Source organism: Dreissena polymorpha, chromosome 2, assembly GCF_020536995.1.
Source record: "Dreissena polymorpha isolate Duluth1 chromosome 2, UMN_Dpol_1.0, whole genome shotgun sequence".
Classification (NCBI taxonomy): Eukaryota; Metazoa; Mollusca; class Bivalvia; order Myida; family Dreissenidae; genus Dreissena; species Dreissena polymorpha.
Window position 1 is genome coordinate 98,502,354 of NC_068356.1, and position 9,913 is coordinate 98,512,266.

Consider the following 9,913-nt stretch of genomic DNA (forward strand, 5'->3'; position numbering starts at 1 on the left):
GTATGGAAATTGAGTGAAATTTCAAAAGTAATATAAAGTTGTACAAGTAATAAAAGTTATAAAACGGCATAAAATACCTGCCTCTGCATGGACGTCGTCACGTCGCCAACTTGATAATCACGTGATTTTCGTCAATGTGAACAAAGAAAAACAAATAACTTTTTGCTTATTTAAAAGTTTTCGCGGCTGAATTATTTGATATTTTCCCCGTAACAAAAACAAACAATTAGCATGCAATTTAATCCATCCTTATGCCAGCTGAAAACAATAATTTATTTGTTTGTTTTCGCCAATTACGGATTTGGACGGTTTAATATAATAAACCCGTATGCGGCTTTATTCAAAGCTAACAAGTTCTTAACAATTAAGGTCGGTCCGGTCTACCAATTAAAAGATTAAAAGATCGCGGTACTTATCGTTAACGGTAACAAGTTCTCTGCCTGCCTTATTAGCTGCTAATTAAAGCAACTGTTACCGATTTTGTTTGTTTGGCATGTCGACATGATCTGCTCAAAATGCAAACTGCGGACGACTCGACGGTCTGGCGATGCTTCCGACGGATAAGGTGCTAGAAGACATGAATTAACTAAACAACATAAATAAATTGCTTATAAATTCAACTTCACTTCACTATTTTCTTCAAGTCAGCTAAATTATTGCCTTTGCCATGCCTATTAATTTACTTTTTTATATGTCAATTAACGTTTTTTCCATGGGTCAATACTATCTTTATAATGTAAATTAATTCCTATGTAACTTTTCCTCCATAAGTACCGAGTTGCACGTCTATATTTAGTTGCAACACATTGCCAGTATTAACACGCACGCGTTTCCTGTGTGGATCTCGACTATGTTTCGCGCTCTTATTAAAACACGACTTTTACAAGGCATTCATGTATAGTGAGTGGTGCAGATGCGTACCAAGGGCCTTAAACAGTATTATCACATGCCTCTAGACAATTTGTGTTATTCAGTTCAATAAATGGTAATATACTTGTACTGAAATTAAATTGTTACCGGATAAAATGTGTACGGCGATAACGTAAAATTACCCGTAAGTATTGTTTTCACTACGTAACTAATAACTAATATGACACCGGGGGGCAGTTCTCCGCCCCTACAGATTTGATGGGGGGGGGCAGATATCCGCCTACTAAATTCTGACAGGGGGGCAGTTCTCCGCCCCTACCGATTTGATGGGGGGGCACCTCTCCGCCACCTTTAAAATAAGGGGGCAGTTCTCCGGGGGGCAGTTCTCCGGGGGGGCACTTCTCCGGATACCGATATTCTGTCTTGCTACCAGGGGCCATTATACTAGTAATAATAGCCTATTCTGGTTAATTTTTTTATATGTACGTGATATTGAATCGATTGATGTCTACATTTTATGCAATTGTTTTTGTAAGACAGACCTTAGATGTAAAGTTTAGTCACTGGCGTTGAAAGTGTGTGCATAAGGATATAAAAGCAGTATAGTGATATTGTCTTTGCAAACATCCGGTTTCTAATTTAAATAAAAGTCATAATCAGTTATACGTGAACACAAATACTTAACAATTTATAATTTTTGATTTGTATTTTGATTGTACTAAGTTTCAACTTATACAGCTTAATAAGGCAAGTAACTCATTGTTGCAACCTATCAAACACTTTTTTTGGCAAATAATGCATTGTAAATTTTAACCAGTAAATATTTATAAAACAAGGGCTGTTTGTAAAACATGCATGCCCCCCATATGGGCTCTCCGTTGGAGTGACAGCCATTGTGTGAATATGTTTTTTGTCACTGTGCCCTTGACCTTTGACCTAGTGACCTGAAAATCAATAGGGGTTATCTGCCAGTCATGAATAGTGTACCTATGAAGTTTCATGATCCTAGGCATAAGCGTTCATGAGTTATCATCCGGAAACCATTTTACTATTTCAGGTCACCATGATCTTGACCTTTGACCTAGTGACCTTAAAATCCATAGGGGTCATCTGCGAGTCATGCTCAATCTACCTATCAAGTTTCATGATCCTAGGAATAAACGTTCTTCAGTTATCATCTGGACACCATTTTACTATTTCGGGTCACGGTGACCTTGACCTTTGACCTAGTGACCTCAAAATTGATAGGGGTCATCTGTGAGTAATGATCAATGTACCTATGAAGTTTCATGATCCTAAGCATAAGCGTTCTTGAGTTATCATCTGGAAAGCATTTTACTATTTCAGGTCACCATGACCTTGACCTTTGACCTAGTGACCTGAAAATCAATAGGGGTCATCTGCAAGTCATGATCAATGTACCTATCAAGTTTCATGATCCTAGGCATAAGCGTTCTTGAGTTATTATCCGGAAACCATTTAACTATTTCGGGTCACTGTGACCTTGACCTTTGATATAGTGACCTCAAAATCAATAGGGTTCAACTGCGAGTCATGATCAATCTACCTATCAAGTTTCATGATCCTAGGCATAAGCGTTCTTGAGTTATCATCCGGAAACCATTTAACTATTTCGGGTCACAGTGACCTTGACCTTTGACCTAGTGACCTGAAAATCAATAGGGGTCATCTGCAAGTCATGATCAATCTACCTATCAAGTTTCGAGATCCTAGGCCTAAGCGTTCTTGAGTTATCATCCGGAAACCATTTAACTATTTCGGATCACGGTGACCTTGACCTTTCACCTAGTGACCTCAAAATCAATAGGGGTCATCTGCGAGTCATGATCAATGTACCTATGAAGTTTCATGATCCTAGGCCCAAGCGTTCTTGAGTTATCATCCACAAACCACCTGGTGGATGGACCGACCGACAGACCAACCAACAGACCGACATGTGCAAAGCAATATACCCCCTCTTATTCGAAAGGGGGCATAAAAAATTAGACTTTTTGAGGAATGGGGCTGAATTTAAGCCCAATCTTTGACAAAGTTACTAACACTGTAAGGTCTCACCTGAAGCTCAGAAGCTGAGCTTATATGCTGGCCTCGCGGATATTGTTAAGGGCCGAGTTTGAGTTCTGATTAACTTCGGGCTGAGAGTCGAAGGGTGTACTGGAGCATACAACAAAACTGGTGTCATATTTTTTAGCCTTCTTTAGTCTCAATTCAATGCAATGCCCTTTGGGCTCGGAGTGCAAAACCGGACGTGTTTACTTTTAGCAACTTGTTTTCAATAATGGGGGGAATTTGCGTCTGTGGTGCACCACATGAATATATTGTGCGCTGAGGACAGTCTGTAACGCTACTACTGTCCTAACTATCTACAGCAGATATACTTCTGAACGAATCATTTCAATTGTTCCTTTTTTTCTCTCGTTCCTTGCTGAATATATAGCTGTCTTATAAAGAATTAAACAAATTATTCAACGTTTAATTCTTCGTGAGATTCTTTGTGATGTCCACAGCAGGAACTAACTGTTTGCGTTAACTGTTAGCATTACCATAAGTACTGCTATAACGTCTCGCTTCTGTAACACTCATACCACTCTGGCACTAGAGCTAAACAAAACTACTCGGGCTTGCTTGGGGAAATCTCGACACAGATATTTCGGTTGTTCATAACAGCGCGTGAAAACTTGACGTGCGCTGAGGATTTATTGCACAGACTTGTGTAACGATGCTGACCCTTTGAGGCCGGAGGTCCAGTGGGAGGAGCTAGGGATCAGGGGAGGGAAAGGATGGTTCTGTATTGGGGCTCCTGCAGGCCAGACTGGTGCTGTTGCTTGGCCAACTCGATATTAATGCTGGTGCTCTCCTGAAAACAACAACACTAGATTGGGGGATATGAACTTGTAACACATTTTTATAATACAATGCATAATACACTACATATATGCCTATTGATTGGATGTGAAGGTTTTCAACAGCAAAACATAATTATCTGAATTTCTAATTTGGCATTTCATTGGTGCCTTGTCCTAAATAGCAATTAATGAAAATTAATGCAATTAAAGGGATCTTTTCACGCTTTGGTAAATTGACAAAATTGAAAAAAGTTGTTTCAGATTCGTAAGTTTTCGTTTTAGTTATGATATTTGTGAGGAAACAGTTATACTGAACATTAACCATGCTCTAATATAGCCATTATATGCATCTTTTGACGATTTTAAAACCTAAAAATTATAAAGCGTTGCAACACGAAACGATTGAATAATTTTGAGAGTTCTGTTTTTGTCGTTAAATTTTGTGCAATTACGAAGATTGCTTATATAAGGTATAAAATACGTCAGGAATGTGTACTCGGCGGAATAGCTCAGTAGGCTAAAGCGTTTTTACTTCAGGACTCTGGCAGGACTCCAGGGGTCACTGGTTCGAAACCTGCTCCGGGCAATGTTCTTTTCCTTTTTTAAATTTTTTTTCTTGATTTTTTACTGGAGCTTTTACGATCCAATGTTTACATTTATCAATATAAAGCATTTAATGAATAAGTTAAAAAAATGCCAAAATCTGTGAAAAGGCCCCTTTAAACCATTTCGTATTAAAACATTAAAAGTGTTGGCTAATGCTTTAATAACCTGTAAATTCATAATTATTATTCTTACTTAACTTTCAGTGTAATTTTATAAGCCAAATTGCCGCTCATCAATATTAGATGCTTTGGTCCCAGATTAGCATGTGAAATCCACATATGCAAATCAGGGAGGACACTTTCTGACGATACTGGATTTTCACAAAAGAAGATACTTATTTTCAACAAAACATACCTTTAAAGAGGTAATTGTTGTCCCTAAGTAGCCTGTGCGGACTGCACAGGCTAATCTGGGACTACAATCTAAGCACATGCATTAAGCCCTATTATTTCACAGTGTGGCTCATTGATGTTTTTAGCCAGTTTTTTTCCTGCATAACAGCAAAAAAGAATGGACAATCATCTAGTTAAAAATAATAAATTGTTTATTGTACTCATAATCATTATCGGTTAACTTTTACAATTGTTTAACAGAGGTTTTACTGTTAATACAAGTTTCAACAAGCAAATTCGTCCAATTGATATCCCGGCGAATATGCTTCTGGACACAAAAGTGTTATATTTATCACTCAAAAAAGCATTTTTTCAAAATACAAAGGGCCATAACTCTGTTATTTACATATGGTGTACAATGCCGTTTGGCGTGCATCATTCTCTTATCAATATATATACTCATACCAAGTTTCAATGCAATCCGCTAAAGCACTTCCAAGATATGGCTCCGAACGAATGGACGGACGGAAAGACAGACGGACAGACAACGCCAAAACAATATCTATCCACCTATGGCGGGGGATAATAATAAATGGGAGGCAACAACTTCATATTAATGTATTCCCAAAGTTACAAAAACACACACACCATTTTTACCATGCCTTTACAGGTCTTTGGTGTTAAACTCTATTTAAATTCACACAAGACAACAGTTCCAAAGTAAGCCATCATGTCATAAAAGTTGTAAGAAATATTACAAATTAATAAAATATGAAACAATTTAATGGCAACAATTCACTGCTGGTACATATTGACAGTTCTCTCCCTTGTTAGTGTAAGCTAAATTAATTAAAGGCCACAATATACTAAATGATTTCCCTATATAATTCAATGTAAAAGCGACAAATTAAAGAGAAAATAAATGCAACATTTAGAACATAGAGACCACCATAACCATACTTTTTCTGAAAGTTCATTCTAAGCTGAATCAATTTAAGCAATAAAAAAGATATGTCATGTTTAAACCAAACATTAACTTTACTCAAATCAAACTCTACTTCTTTTGCACCTTAAATTTTCCGATCATTTTCTAGTGCAATGTAACTGTTTTCAGGTCAAACTTGTACTTAAGTCTCTAACTTTATCATATGTCAGGGATTAAGCAGTGAGCACCTTTTCTTTCCCTTCCAATATATCCAAGAGATAAAGCCAGAACACCAGTCTAAAGTGTAAAACATGGCTTCGAGTAAAATATGATTTTTTTTAGAGAGTACAGCCCTACATGAAACTATTATTTAGTATAATGTAACCTATAAGACAACCTGAACTGTTTAAAACGCAAAAAATATGCACTTCCTTATCATTTTTCATCTATCCTCAATGTGTATGCCAAACTTCAAATTGATCTTTTACGTAGAAATGTTTGAACAATGAAAATTATTATAATAATGCCTGATAAGACATATGGCTTCCATTGTCGGTGCTTAGATTTATAAAGGGCTTTCAAGAGCAAATAATATAAACTTATATAACAGAATACAGTAAATATACTGTAAACATCTTATATGCTATATCGTAGAAGAAATATAATATTATTTAAACGTGTTTAAGCTTCTTTCAGTGCGAATTTGTGAGTTTAGAGTTGCTCAATACGAGATTCTGTACTTTTTATTATCCCCTGCCATAGGCGGAGGGATACTGTTTTGTGTCTTTCCGTCCGTCCGCCCGTCTGTCCGGAGCCATATCTTGTAAGTGCTTTGGCGGATTTCATTGAAACTTGGTATGAGTATGCATATGGATAAGAGAATGATCCACGCCAAATGGCATTGTACACCATCAGTTAATAATAGAGTTATGGCCCTTTGTATCTTGAAAATGCTTTTTGTGTGTCCGGAGCCATATTTTTGAAGTGCTTTGGCAGATTTTATTGAAACATGAATATATATGGATAAGAGGATGATGCACGCCAAATGGCAGTGTACACCATCTGTTAATAATGGAGTTTTGGCCCTTTGTATCTTGAAACATTGTTGTTTTGAGTGTCAAATATAATACTTTTGTGTCCAGAAGCATATTGGCGTGTGCTATCAATTCAACGGATTTGCTTGTTTTAATTATTTTCTCATACAAATTTTCCAATTTAATTATTTTTCGTTACACTTTTCAATACTCGTTAACTCCATGAAGCAAAACGCATTTATTCCATGAAACTAACAAGAACGCATAATATCCCGTGAAAAAATGGTGGTTTTATGTAAATCATGCTCCTTTGTGATGGGGCCTGTTATGACTAAAAAAACAACACTGTATACACAATGAAAACTTAACACCTCCTCGCAAACAGACTCTATACGGCATTAGATGGAATAGATTCCAATCAAATAGGTTTAATTAAATATCTCACAGCTTTACAAAAACTCAAGGCCTGCATGGGGATGACAGAAATTATTGCGGTGTTGTGTTTCTGAGGTGTCTGTATCGGTAAGTTGGAAAGCATAGAGCTGGAGAAGGGTTTGAGTTATTGATCATCAAGTAAAATAAGTTGTACTGAAAACACAATATACACAAGAATAGACGCCATTTTACCTTCTGTGAAATCATATCATATCATTCTCGTCCACTTCACTTATTTATACACTGCAAAAACACTATTATTCGCGGGACATTATTTTTTATTGATTTTAAGGGTTGAACGATCCACAAATTAAATACAAACACACTGGAAAATAACTTACACAAATTCCATAATTATTGTTTTCAAACCGAGAAAGTCATGCATTAACTACCACGTCCATGAAAGTCTTTTTTTAACCACGAAATAACATGCGGACGAATATATATGATTTTACAATAAACAAACAATTTAAAAGGATATTTTACCTTTTGTTAATTCATACCATTCTTTTCCACCTCATCTTAATAAACAGGAAATACACAAGCAGGGCTTTTCCTTGAGTATTTATGGGTCTGTTTAACGGACCCATACCCAAAGCGTGTTATATGCTGTTCCTTATGAAAATCTTATCTCAATTATGTTTCAATTAGATCTAACAAAGTTTATAACTATTATAATAGGATTTTATTCCTATAATTTGAAGTATTATAAATACTTATATTAAATGTGTTTTCCCAAATCAATGGACTTTTAGCACGAAACAAATAAAAAATCCCAAAATTGCATTTTTTCCCAAAGTGACCAAGAAAAGGCCTGACAAAGCGATCTTTTACCTTCTGCGTCATGCTTGTCCCCCACATCCTCAGCATCGTTGTCCCGACCCAGCAGCAACTGGAGCAGCAGAATAGCTTGATTTATTTCTTGTATGTATATTTAGGACTCACACACATTTATGTAAATGTAATAAAAATCAATAAGACATGTTCAACATCATGAAATATGGCAAATTAATAAATCTCACATCAAGTGTTACCTTTCTGTAAACATTGCATAAAATATCAATATATACTCCTCCAAAGATTACTTAAACAATTTCATATTTTATTTAAAAAATATTCATCCATATACATTTCTTACATGGCATGTTTTATAGAAATGAAAGTCTAAAAATAGCCTCAGTTGCTATGTACATGTGCATCTTTGTACAAATATTAAATTTTCAGTTGAAATGCTTTGTTTTTTTCATGCGAAGTTTACAAGAATTAAATTTTAGGACCATAATTACATAAATGTTATGACAACAATAACATAATATGCATTAAATCTAATGTTCCAACAAAAACCCTCACATTGTATAATCAGATAACAATATGTGCACATAAATTATTTGTATCTTTAACTACACAAACAATGTTGTATTGTAACATCACACTACTATGTTCGTATGCTAAACAACACATTGTTATTAAAATACTACAGGGGTTTTTCTGCACTGTCTGCGCCTCCGGACAACGGAGGCATTCCCAAAGCAAACGGACCCGTTCCCAATCGAATTTTGATAACATATTTCCCAATTCCAAAAAAAAAAAATCTTTCAAAATCGTAAAAAGTAAACTTAATTTATATCGAAAGAGTGACTTCCCTTCATCCGCGACGTAATTAAGCCTTTAGCGACTCAGATTTTAGCAGGTGTATTTGCCGGATGCATCTGCCAACATTGACAGCGATAAGGTTCGAACTGTTCCGCATTATAACAAGTATATAGAGCCGCACAATACACATTCTAGTCCAAATCTGTAGACGCTTATTTTCAATCATGGCTTCGCACACTAGTAAATATTACAGTAAAAAAAAACACGAAAAATAGACACTAAAGGATGTGTAACGATATCGATGTCTTCGAAACGCTTAGAATTTTCCGAAATTACTGCCGCGAGTAACCCTGAACAGACAGGCTCGGACGATACGCAGCAAAATGTAACAGCAACAGAAGTAATGCCAGGGCCGTCAATCACAAAATCGGCAACTGAATGATCAGAGCCTTGTAAGAAAGTTGTAGCTCGATCTTTAATACATTAAAGTATGAAATGAAATACCCATGGCTCTATTTTAGCTCGGCCAAAAAATGTTGCTGGAACTTGTGTTTGGGCAGTGTTTGTTTTGCATGTGTTTATATAAAGAAAATTGTTAAACCACAAACTAATGGCATGATTAATTCTTTTTTTTTTTCCCAAAATGAGCCGTTTCACGAAACAAAAATTCCCAAAATGGGCAATTTTGTCGATAAAAATTCCCAATTTGGTCAGACTCCTTTTCCCAAAGTAGGCAGAAAAACCCCTGTACTAATCACTAATTTCAACAACTAATACATACATGTACACACTATTCCACTCTGAACACCAGGATGTTGTCGTCCAAGTCCTGTCCCACAATGATGGAGGATGTTGTGCTGCTGTAGCAGACTGACTGTGGCCACCTCACTCCATCCTCCTGAGTAGCAAGATTAGCCACCTTACTCTCTCCCTCCCAGCCCACCTGTAGTACAGTGTGGGGCCAGTATCCACAGACCAGCACCTGGCCTGCAGGGGTCACATGTAGACCATGTGGGCCCACTAGTGCTGGGTCTGTGAATGTAGCCAGGAGTGTGCCATCCCTGGCCAGGGTGTGAAGCTTGTCCTGCACAGTGCTGGTGATGTACAGCCTGTCCCCTGTGGAACTCACAGCACACTTGTATACTGCAAAACAGAGTAACATCAAGATATTGAATCACTGTAAATGCTAAATAATCTTATTTAACATACTGCAGTGATATTGTATTACGCATATGTTGCTATAAAGAGGCC

The 9,913-nt window shown here is 36.6% G+C and overlaps 1 long non-coding RNA gene across 3 annotated transcripts in view; it reads right to left on the reverse strand.

The window, feature by feature from the left end:
* LOC127868209 (uncharacterized) overlaps positions 1–9,737 on the reverse strand; it is a 30,847-nt gene extending 21,110 nt beyond the window's left edge. For all 3 annotated transcript variants that reach the window (XR_008043913.1, XR_008043915.1, XR_008043914.1), the window contains exons 1-4: positions 9,444–9,737; positions 7,904–7,961; positions 3,619–3,748; positions 2,947–3,045 (exon numbers count right to left, since the gene is read on the reverse strand). This is a non-coding gene — a long non-coding RNA (uncharacterized LOC127868209). The remainder of the gene's footprint in view (positions 1–2,946; positions 3,046–3,618; positions 3,749–7,903; positions 7,962–9,443) is intronic.
* Positions 9,738–9,913: the final 176 nt, after the last annotated feature.